This window comes from Choloepus didactylus, chromosome 12, assembly GCF_015220235.1.
Source record: "Choloepus didactylus isolate mChoDid1 chromosome 12, mChoDid1.pri, whole genome shotgun sequence".
Classification (NCBI taxonomy): domain Eukaryota; kingdom Metazoa; phylum Chordata; class Mammalia; order Pilosa; family Megalonychidae; genus Choloepus; species Choloepus didactylus.
Window position 1 is genome coordinate 35,777,879 of NC_051318.1, and position 12,128 is coordinate 35,790,006.

A 12,128-nucleotide genomic window follows, 5' to 3' on the forward strand; every position below is an offset into this window, starting at 1 on the left:
TATGATGTTCATTGAAATATTATACTACAAAAATATTTTCTTTTTCTGTCTACTTGTTTTGCACTTAAGCCAAAGAAAATCTTTTAATAAAAAGCCTGTAGTAGGTATACGTGTAATAGTTAACTAATCCTATTTGCCAGTATCCTTTATGTATTCAAAAATGTCCTAGCCCTGAACAAGATAGCAGAGTGACTCACTTCACAGTTCTGTCCCCACACAGAAGCTTTGAACAACCAGCAAGAACTGGCAGAAACATTTTTCTCAATCCTCCAGAAAACAATTCAAGGACTGCAGTATAACAGGGCAAGCAATGAATCATAAAAAGCTACTTAAAGGCCGTGGGATCTTTGGGTGCCCTGGTTGACCCCTCCTCCATCCCTCACCAGCACAACACTAGGCGGTCCATGCTCCCTATATGGAACTCTGGGGCCAATTCTGTAGGAAGCAAAGAAATCTTCGAGCACACACTGGGAGCATGTATGTTTGGCCCAATCTGTCTGATGGTGGCCTGAAGGACTCAAAGCCCCAGAACTTGCCCTATGTGTAGAAGGCAGTTCACCTGGCTCTCCTACAGAACCCTCTGGGAGAGCAGTTAAGTGGCTGAGTGGGGCAAGTTATTGCCAGCTATGGGACTCACGGTGCAGTGCCTGAGAGCATGAGGAAACTACCTCCTAGGGAACAGGGAGTATCCATGCAAATGGAGGAATTCCCAGGGCCACATGCAAATGCCCAAGACAAGAAACATGCACAGAAGGTATCAGGATGGTCCTACACTTTGGCCTTGAGTTATTCTCTAACTCATTGTATGGATAAGCCCTGAAGGAGAACACTCCCACAGCTCAATCTGCAAAGACTGGGAAAGGTATTTTCTTTTTTTCCCTTTCTTTTTTTTTGTTACCTCCTGGCATTCAAGGAAAGCTCTATCATAACACTAAATGGATACATGCTTAAGAAACAGATGTCTCAAGTCTAAATCCCAGGAATAACAAATTAAAATATCAAATACCCAGGTTTCAATAAAAAATTTCAAAACATAGAAAGAAACAGGAAGTAATGGCCCAGGTAAAGGAGAAGATTAAAGCATCAGAAACCATCAATGAGGAGGATCATATCCAGGACATACCAGACAAAATACTTTAAAGAATGGTCAAAGAGTAAAGGAAAACATGGACAAACAACTAAAGGAAATCAGAAAAGTGACAGATGAACATTAATAGACTATCAATAGAGACATGAAGATTATGACAAGAGACCAAACAGAGCTGAAGACCACAGTAACAGAAATTAAAAATTCCCTAGAAGGGTTCAACATTGGACTGGTAAATGAAAGCACCAGTGAACTTGAAGATAAGACAACTGAAATCATCCAGCATGAGACACAGAAGGAAGAAAGAATAAAGAAAAGTGACCAGAGCCTGAGGAACCCGTGGGATACCATCAAGCATACCAATATATTCACTGTAGGAATTCCAGAAGGAGAAGAGAGAATGGGGCAGAGAGAATATTCAAAGAAATAGTGGCTAAAAAACTTCTCAAATTTAATGAAGACATAAATATTCACACCCAACGAATTCCAAAGAAGATAAACTCAAATAGACCAAAGCTATACCATGTTATAATCAAACTGCCGAATGCCAAAGATAGAAAATTTTGAAAGCTGCAAAAGAGAAGTTAACAAGTTATACAAAAATGAGCCTCAATAAGATTAAGAGCTGATTTCTCCTAGGAAACCATGGAGGCAAGAAGGCAGTAGGATGACATTCTTTATTTCCTGGTAAACTGTTTGGAAATGGATAGAGGTGATAGTGGCACATTATTGTGAGTATAATTACAGTACTGAATTGAGTGTGAATGTGGTTGACAGAGGAAGTTTAGAGTCAAGTATGTCACCAGAAGGAAAGTCAGAGGTTAAAGAACATGGGACTGTGTAACATAGTAAATCTTGTGGTGGACAATGACTGTGATTAACAGTACAAATATAAAAATTTTCTTCCATGAACTAGAATAAACGTACAAAAATACTACAATGAGTTAAAAGAATGATACATGGAAAAAAAACACATCTACTGCAAACTATGGACTACAGTTAACAGTAATATCTTAATATTCTCCCATCAACAGTAACAAATGTCTCCCACACCAAAGCTAGGAGTTAATGATGGGGGGTGGGGGGTGGGAGGCAGATAAGGGATGTAGGATATTTTGGGTTCTCTTCTTCTTCTTCTTTTTGGGTAATGAAAATGCTCTAAAACTGATTGTGGTGATAAAATACACTACCTTGTGATAATACTGTGAGCCAAAAACGGACAACCAAGAATTCCACATCCAATAAAACTGTCTTTCAAATAGGAGGAAGACATGAAGATATTCCCAGATAAACAAAAGCTGAGGAACTTGGTCACTGCTAGACTGGCCCTACAAGTGATACTAAAGAAAGTTCCACAGGTTGAAAGGAAAGAACAATAAACAATAGATTGAAGCTGCATGGAGAAATAAAGATCCCCAGAACAGGTAAAGATAAATGCCAGTACTATTGTATTTTTGGTTTATAGCTTCACTTTTTACTTTCTACAGGATCTAAAAAGCAAATGCATAAAATGTAACACTATATCAATTATTTTAGACTCGTAATGTACAAACATAATAACTACATAAATAAATGGAAGGGTATAGAAACATAGTTTGTGTATACCATTGAAGTTAACTTGGTATCAAAGCAAACAAGCTTCTTACAGATTTAATGTGTTAAATTTAAGCCCTGTGGTAACTACAAAGAAAATATCAGAGAATATTCAAACTCATAAAGCCAGATGTTACAGTACAGGTTGTCAGGCCAGAGGCTAGGAGAAATGAGAGTTAATGCAAAATGGCTGTAGGATTTCTGTTTGGGGATATGGGAAAATTTTAGTAATGGAAGGTGGTGAGGGCACCACAGCACAGTGCATGTGATTAATCCCACTGAATGGTATGTTTGGGGGTAGTTGAGATGGGAAAATTTATGTTGTATGTATGTTCCCAGAATTTAAAAAAGAGAGAGAGAGAGAGAGGGAGCAACTAAAGAGACAATGACAATTAAAGGCATTACATAATCCTGCACAAGATCTAACAAGAGAGGAGAGAAGGCTCAAAAGGACATAATTGGGACCTATGAAAAAATTGGACTATAGACTGTAAGCTTTAAATCAATGTTAAATTTCTCAAACTTGATAACTGCACTTAAGGTGGATACATAAGTGACTATTCCTGTTCTTAGGAAATATACATAGCACTATTAACTGTTCAAGGAGCGTGATGTATACAAACTACTCTCAAGTGTTCAGAAAATAGATTGGCAAATAGATATTATAGATGGATAGACGGATTGATAGAATGAAATGGCAAATATAGTAAAATGTTAAAATTGGTGGATCTGGATATCTTGGGGGATAGGTGTATGTTGGATTTCTCTCTTGGGGGTAAGGGTATGTTGGAGTTCTCTCTATGGGATTTGTATTATTTTTGTAACTGTCCTGTAAGTTTGAAAATATTTCAAAAAGAAAAATATTTTAATAAGAGCCTTACCTAAAAACTGACTATAAAGGCAAAAGGATTGCTATAATAATATTCTAATATTTTCTATGGAGTTTAAAAGAACAACAACCATGATAGTTATGTCCCCATAAAAATTCCAATAATTTCATGATTGAGCATTACTCTATATATATATGGGATAAAAGGAATAGATTGTGATGTAAAATGCAGGCATAAACTCTTGTTGAAGGGATGTTTAAAATTTTACATTAATATTTGAAAACTCATATTGAAAACTTATTTTGTGCTCAAGATTGTTCATTAGTAAATTCTAAATTCATTAAATTCTTGATTTTTATGAAAATGTTATGCAAAACTATTAAGCAATTTAACTTAAAGCCACATTTTCAAAGTGCTTTCTAAATATCAAAAGAATCTGCAGAAATTCTGCACATATTAAGCAACCACTCCCCATTCTCTATTTTCTGGTAACGTATCTGGAAATGGAAAGAGGTGATAGTGGCACATTATTGTAAGTATAATTAACAGTGCTGATTTGAGTGTGAACGTGGTTGATAAAGGAAGTTTAGAGTCATGTATGCCACCAGAAGGAAAGTCAGAGGTTAAAGAACATGGGACTGTGTAACACAATAAATCTTGTGGTGGATGATGACTGTAATTAACGTACAAATAAAAAAAAATTCTTCCATGAACTAGAATAAATGTATGAAAATACTCCAATGAGTTAAAAGAATGGTATATGGGGGAAAAAAGCACCTATTACAAACTACGGATTACAGTTAACAGTAATATCTTAATATTTTTCATTAACAATAACAAATGTCTCCCACACCAAAGCTAGGTGTTAATGATGGTGGAGATGGGGGGATAAGGGATGTAGGATATTTTGGGTTCTCCTCTTCTTTTCTGGTAAAGAAAATGTCCTAAAACTGATTGTGGTGATAAAATACACAACTAAATGATGATACTGTGAGCCACTGATTGTATACTTTGTATGGATTGTATGGTGTGTGAATAGATCTCAATAAAATTGCGTTTAAAAAAAAAGTCATTAAGGAATACCAACAAGTGAAAAATTTAAAATTCAGAATGCCATTGTTTGTAAATAATAATTAGAATGAAGTGAACACATTAAAAAAAAAAAAAAAACCCTAGAGAAGCAGCTGAAAAGCCAAGCGGAGAAGGCAGGAACCTGAGTGCTAGGAGTTACTGGCTGGGCACCAGGGCCAGGATCACCATTAACTGAGGTGGTGAAGTGCAATGTTCTACAACAGCAGGCCGGTGATGCTGAGGAGAGAACCAAGTGCCCCCAATGGGAAGTGGAGGGGGAAAAAAGGGCCCATGAACAGGCATGAGGCTTGAACCATTGGCTACAGCTGGTTGAAAAGGATCTGGACCGTGCTCAGGAGCACCTGGCCAATGCCCTGAAAAAGCCGGAGGAAGCAGAGAAAGCTGCTGATGAGAGCAAGAGAGGTACGAAGGTTACTGAAAACCGGGCTTTAAAAGATGAAGAAAAGGTGGAACTCCAGGAAATTCAACTCAAAAAAGCTAAGCAAACTGCAGAGGAGGCAGATCGGAAGTAGGAGGAGGTGGCTTGTAAGTTAGTGATTATTGAAGGGGACTTGGAACACACTGAGGACGAAGCTGAACTGGCAGAGTCCCATTGGCAAGAGATGGATGAGCAGATCAGACTGAAGGACCAGAACCTGAAATGTCTGAATGCTGTTGAAGAAAAGTACTCCCTAAAAGAAGACAAATATGAAGATGAGTCAAAAGTTCTTACTGATAAACTCAAGGAGGCAGAGGCCCATGCTACGTTTGCTGAGAGACTAGTAGCCAAGCCGGAAAACACAACTGATGACTTGAAAGATAAACTGAAATGCACCAAAGAAGAGCACTTCTGTACACAATGAATACTGGACCGGACTCTGCTTAACCTGAACGAGATGCAGAACACCCCAGGCCCTTCCTGCCACTGCTTCTCCCTTTGATCCCAATTCACCTGAGGCCGCCTGCCCAAAGCTGACCTTAAAATTGAGGGCTGATCTTTTAACGGGAAGGCTGCTTTCTCCTTGGCATATACCCACCCACGCACCCACCCCTGGCCCCATGTGTTTTTCACCAAAATGCCTCTGCCTCTCCCAGAGACTGCAGCTGGGCTAGGGACTGAGCACTTTTGGGAACAACATCTAAGGGAATGTGAGCATAATGCAAGTGTCTTTAAAAGGATGTTGTGATACATACATTTTGTAACTACCCCCCTTTTTTGTTGTTGTATCATCTATTTGTAAAATATTCCAAATGATTCCACAGTTCTGAAGCAGCAATCTAGTCACTTTTAGAAGTGAGAAAGGTAATGTTTCCGCTTAATACATATTGCCCTCTTCATAGAGGAGGGGAAGAGATATGGGCCTGCCTTACTGAGAGCCGAATACAGCCCAGAGAAAAACACCAGAAAGGCGATTCCAGGAGTTAGCCATCCCACCCCCCACCCCACCCCACCCCCTATAAAAGTACTGTTTAGATTTTCAGCTTTAAGGTATCCTAGGGCAAGTTTATACATGTATTTATTTTTCTCATCAGAAATGGACAAATTCATATTGTGAGATCTCGGTCTGAGACCAAATCTTTGTCCTGCCCTTTATCTACCCCCTTCTTCCCAACCACTACAGAATGCATCGTGTGCTCCTTATGTTGTTGTACTCTCCTGCTTCCCTTTAAAAAAGGAAAAGAAAAGAAAATTACATTTTTGCCACTGACATAGCCATATGAAACATCCTATGACCCTTTTCTGGGTCTGAAGCTGCTGTCTCTAAAAGTGCCATCTCATGCTTTGTGTCAGCCAGTGCTGGAGAAATCTTGAATATCTTATGTACAAAACCCTTTTTAAATTTTATATTATTTTGAAGCATTGCTTCTTTGGGGTTGGGGAGCACTGGCCACCTCATCTGGTTGTCAGTGCTCTCTACAGTCTGGGCTGGTAGTATGGTGATCTTTTACAATTCCTTTCCCCAGTCAGGTCCCCCATTTTGGTGAGGTTGCTATGAGGTCTGTTAGGTGTGCATCCTGCAGCTTATTGGCTTAAAATGTACCCTCCTGGTGTGATCTCTTGGGGCCAATTGGGAGAAAGGAAAACCAATAATGCAACAGTTTTGATACTAAAAATTGACGAATTTCTTTTTAAAATAAAGAACCAGTCCCAAAAAAAAAAAAAAAAAAAAAAAACCAGTACTAGAAATTTTCTTATTCAAGATATCAAGACAAAAAATAAATGGTGGTAGAACAAAGGGGAAAGGGTGGGCTACATCAGAGAAAGACAACTTCAAAGAATGCGTATATAATTATTTCTTATTATGCATCCATATGTAATTATTATTTTTTATTCTTACATTCACCACCATTTTCTTTCTCTGAGAAGAAAAATACAGGGTAGTAATTTCAATGATATGAGTACTACAAAACATTTCCCTCCCTCCACCACAGGCATCTAAAGATGATAAAATTTTACATCAACCAAAATGAGCATTATTAGGAAAACAAAATTAAAACACAAACTCTTTAAGATGTAAAATCTTATCCATCTCAAACCTCATAGTACTCCCCAAAATTATTACTTTGATAAAACTGTAAAATCATTACCAAAAATCACTATTTTGAATGTCAACACTAATTTGAGAACTATATTAACATCTACAGGAGGTAATAAGACACTAAAAATGCTTTCTAATAGCTACTTTTAACCAGTATCTCTAATTGGAGGAGCACTACTGTGTACATTTCTGTGATCTATTCTGTTCTTGTGATGGCTTCCATGATTCTTTAAATGGTATGACTTGAACCTTAATTTTCAGCATATCAAAGAAAATTCCTTTTATCTCTTAGCAAATTACTCTGATTAGAAATAAATTTATTTTCCTTGTATTATCAATGATTTATCCAAAGTCCAGCAGAGCTAATTTTCAGTGATAATGCTAAGATTTCTGAGAATTCTGCCTAGCAAATCTACATTGAGAGGTAATAGCTAAAATCATGAGATCTGCAATCATAATGACCTGGATTTAACCTTAGATTCTAAACTTACAGGCTCAATGACTTTGGTTATGATACTTAGTCTTTTTGAATCTCAATTTCCTGACTCATCTACAAACTAGAGCTAGTAACAGCTGCCTATCAGACTTATTGCAAGTATTAAATGTGATAAGAATGGAAAATTCTTATCACAGTGACTGTACAAAGGAAATATTCAGTAAAAGTAAATAAAAGTAATCAGATGATTCCCTTTTCACACCCTCGTTCAACTTGCCCATATCTTGCTTAAAAGTATCTTCAAGACTTCCTACTTTCAGTGGTTTCATAACAAGAATGTGGATTAAAATTCAGACTGTCCATGTTGGGGTACATAATTCAATCTACCCCACTAGCTACCACCATCGCTACTCAACATTTACTAAAATTGCATCCAAATTGAAAAGAAGTAAAACAACCCTCTTCACAGATAACATGATTCTATATACAGAAAATCCTGAAGAATATAAAAACAAAATTACAAGAGTAAATAAATGGATTCAGCAATGTGACAGTGTATATATCAATACACAAATATTAATGGTGTTTCTAAACATCAGCAAGGAACAATCCAAAAAGGAAATAAATCAATAGCAAATAAAATAATAAATGTCTAGTAACAAGTTTAACCGAGGATGTAAAGGACTTGCACGCGGAAAACTACAAATCATTACCAAAAAATTTAAGACCTAAAAAAATGAAAAGATATTCCATGATCATGAATTGAAAGATTTAATATCATTAAGATTTCAATACTATGTAAAATGATTTACAGATTTAAGGCAATCTCACAATTCCAACAGCATTTTTGAAGAAATGGAAAAGCTAATCATCAAATTCATATAGAAGGGCAAGGGACACTGAATAACCAACAACAAATTGGAAAAGAAGAATAAAGTTAAGGACGCAAACTTCCCAATTTCAAAACTTATTACAAAGCTACAGTAACCAAAATAGTATGGCTCTGGTACAATGACAGACCTATAGACCAATGGAATAGAATTAAGAGTGTAGAAATAAACATACACATGTATGGCCAACTGATTTTTGACAAAGGAGCCAAGTACATTCAGTGGGGAAAGAATAATCTCCTAAACAAAAGTTGTTGGGAAAACTGGGTATCCGCAAACAAAAGAAACCGTGTGGACCCCTACCTCACACAGTATGCAAAATTTAACTCAATCTGGATCAACGACCTAAATATAAGAGCTAAATCTGTAAAACTCTTACAAAAAACATAGGGGAATGAATTCTTAAACTTTAAACTAAAAGCAAAAGCAAAAAAATAAAACAGGTTATCGGACTTCATCAAAATTAAAAACTCCTATGCAAAGGACATTATCAAGAAAGTGAAAAGATAAGTAACGGAATGGGAGAAAATATTTGAAACCATTTACCTGATAAGTGTTTAATATTCAGAATATATAAAGAACTCCTACAACTCCACAACAAAGACAGACAACCCAACTTAAAAAAGGACAAATAACTTGAAAAGACATTTCTCCAAAGAAGATAAATAAATGGCTGAGGAACACGTGAAAAGATGCTTAATATCATTAGCCATTAGGGAAATGCAAATCAAAACAACAAGATACCTCCTCATACTCAATAGAATGACTAGTATTGAAAGAATGGAAAATAAAGTGCTGGTAAGAATGTGGAGTTATAGGAACCTCAACATATTGTTAGTGGGAATGAAAAATGCTGCAGCTCCTGTGGGAAAACAGTTTGGTGGTTCCTCAAAAAGTTAAACATAAAACTACCATATGATCCAGCAATCCCACTTCTAGGTACAGCCCTAAAAGAATTGAAAGCAGAGACTCAAATGGGTATTTGTACACCAATGTTCATAGCAGCACTATTCACACTAGCCAAAGGGTGGAAGCAACCCAAATGTCCATCAGCAGATGAATGGATAAATAAAATGTGATACATGCATACAATGGAATGTCACACAGCCTTAAAAAGAATAAAGTTTCAATACATGCTAATACACACATGAAGCTTGAAGACATCACGCCAAATTAAATATAAGCCAGAAACAGTAGGACAGATGTATGATTTCACTCCTATGAAATAATCAGAATACAAAAATTCATAGAAACAGAAAGTAGACTACAGGTTACCAAGAGCCAGGGGCAGAGGGGGGAAAGGGAGTTAATGCACAATGGGTATATGTATTTCTCTTTGGGGTGATGGGATACTTCTGGGAACGTATGGAGGTGAAGGTAGCACAACATTATGAACGTAATTAATCGAACTCAATCGTATGCTTGGGAGTGACTGAGAGGGGAAAGTTCATGTCATATGTTTCCACAATCAATAACAAACTAACAAAAAAAATAGACTATAGCAGTTAAGTGCAATAATGCAATACATGATCCTGGACTAGATCTAATAATGGAAGAGAAAAGGCACCATAGGACATTATTGGGACAAATGAAAAAACTGGAATATAGACTGTAAATTTTATATCAATGCTAAATTTCTTGAATTCAGTTAAATATACTTAAAGGTGATCACATTAGTGAATAACCAGGTTGTTAGGAAATGTTCCAGGAGGATGATACATGCACTCTACTCTCAAATGTTGGAAAACAGACACAGATTGATAGATGGATAAATGCATAGATGGGAGAGGGAGAGAACAAATGTGGTAAAATGTTTAAGGTTGATGGATCTGGGTATCTGGGCAGAAAGTATGTTGGAGTTCCCTACATGGGTTTTGTATTAATTTTGCAACTGTCATTAAGTTTAAAAATATTTTTTAAAAAACCTAAAATGAATAATGCAACTAGAAATAGGGACATCCATTCCTTACTCTACTGTTTATGGAAATCAAACAATAGGGAAATTAAGAAAGCATACATTTCTATAATAAGAAATGAAAGTTATTTACATATAGATATCTCTGATTTTTGAAGAAACTTTGCTCTCCCATCCTGTCAAATCCCAATGGTTTTCTTCACTGATTTATACTATGATTTAGAGAAAACTACCAGCTTATATATAATTCATGTTCTAATACATCAAACATTAGTTATCTCTCTCAAGTAGAATTTCATTACATTCTTTGTATTCTGCCCCCCACCACCACCACCACCATCTTTCCATTCCCCCAAGCAGATGCGTGCTTCCTTCTTTCTCAAAGATATAACTGGTTGAAGACGCCTCAATTAAAGGATTTATCACACGGTAATTTAATTCCTTCTGAATCTGCCTTTTCTTTGCCTCTTTAAGTAGTTTATTTAAACGATACCACCAAGGCACACCACCCTTAATTCACCTTTGAGTTGCTGACATCTAGCACAGTTTGTTTAACGAAAATTATTTGGAAGGTAAAGTATATCTACCATAGTAACAAGAGTAAAAATAAGCCTCAAAAACTTACTTAAATATAAGTGATTAAATACTCATAATGTAACTGACAAGGTTCTAGAGAAAAGGTAAAGGAAGAAGATTTGTCTTTACCTTTATACTATAAACAAAATTGGCTTAGGCCCACATATCTCAGAGGGAAGAAAAGTCAAGGCTCCAAACAAATTATTAAAGATTCTCTGAAGACTTATTTTTCTTCCTCACTTCTTACTCTCACGAATTCTAATTCTCTCCTCTACATCATGCCTCCTGGTACTGGTTCTCTCCACAAGTCATCAGTTCAAACAGAGACCAAAACTCCCTTTCATTTAATTCTTCCCCCAAGTCCATTGACCCAAGACAAAATAACCAGAAATATTTTCTAAAGGTTTGAGGTAACACAGGTGGTTAACATAGCAACAACCTAAAAATGAACATTGGATACCTCTGTTTTTACTTAGGGACACACTCATTTTCTTGAGTTTAATTTCCACTTGACTAAATCTTAGTCAGTCTCAACCCATTCACAAATTTCTATTCATTTTTTTAAAACTCAAAGTGGGTCCATCTCACTTCTCTAACCCAAATATTTACTATACCAATCTCTGCAATCTTCAAAGGAACAAAATTCTGATAGAGCGTCTGTGTGTGTGTGTGTTTAGTTTAGTTTTACTGAGATATATTCATATAGCATACAGTCATCCATGGTGCACAATTAACTGTTCACAGTACCATCATATAGTTATGCATTCATCACCCCAATCTATTTTTGAACATTTTCCCTACACCAGAAATAAAAATAGGAATTAAAAATAACAGTAAAAAAGAACACCCAAATCATCCCCCCATCCCACCCTATTTTTCATTTAGTTTTTGTTCCCATTTTTCTACTTGTCCATCCATACACTGATAAAGGGAGTGTCATCCACAAGGTTTTCACAATCTGACAGAAAATCTGACAGAATTTTTAAGGTTGCAATATTTATTTGAACACAGTCTGATTTTTAAGACTGATAGTCTCCCCCACCAATCGTAGCAAGTGGAAGCAAGAGGAAAAAGACTTATTCTTCTATGATACATCATTCCCATAAAATGCAAAAGTATTTAGCATTTTTTAATGAATTTTTTAATGTGAACTTTAACATATATGCTTAACAGTGATAACTTTGAAGACA

General features: G+C 36.2%; 1 protein-coding gene and 1 pseudogene across 4 annotated transcripts in view; one reads left to right on the forward strand and one right to left on the reverse strand.

The window, feature by feature from the left end:
• Positions 1-5,600, forward strand: part of LOC119507423 — a 56,777-nt pseudogene extending 51,177 nt beyond the window's left edge.
• The window catches only part of PCCA (propionyl-CoA carboxylase subunit alpha), a 599,270-nt gene that overhangs the window by 191,337 nt on the left and 395,805 nt on the right, over positions 1-12,128 (reverse strand). The window lies entirely within an intron of this gene.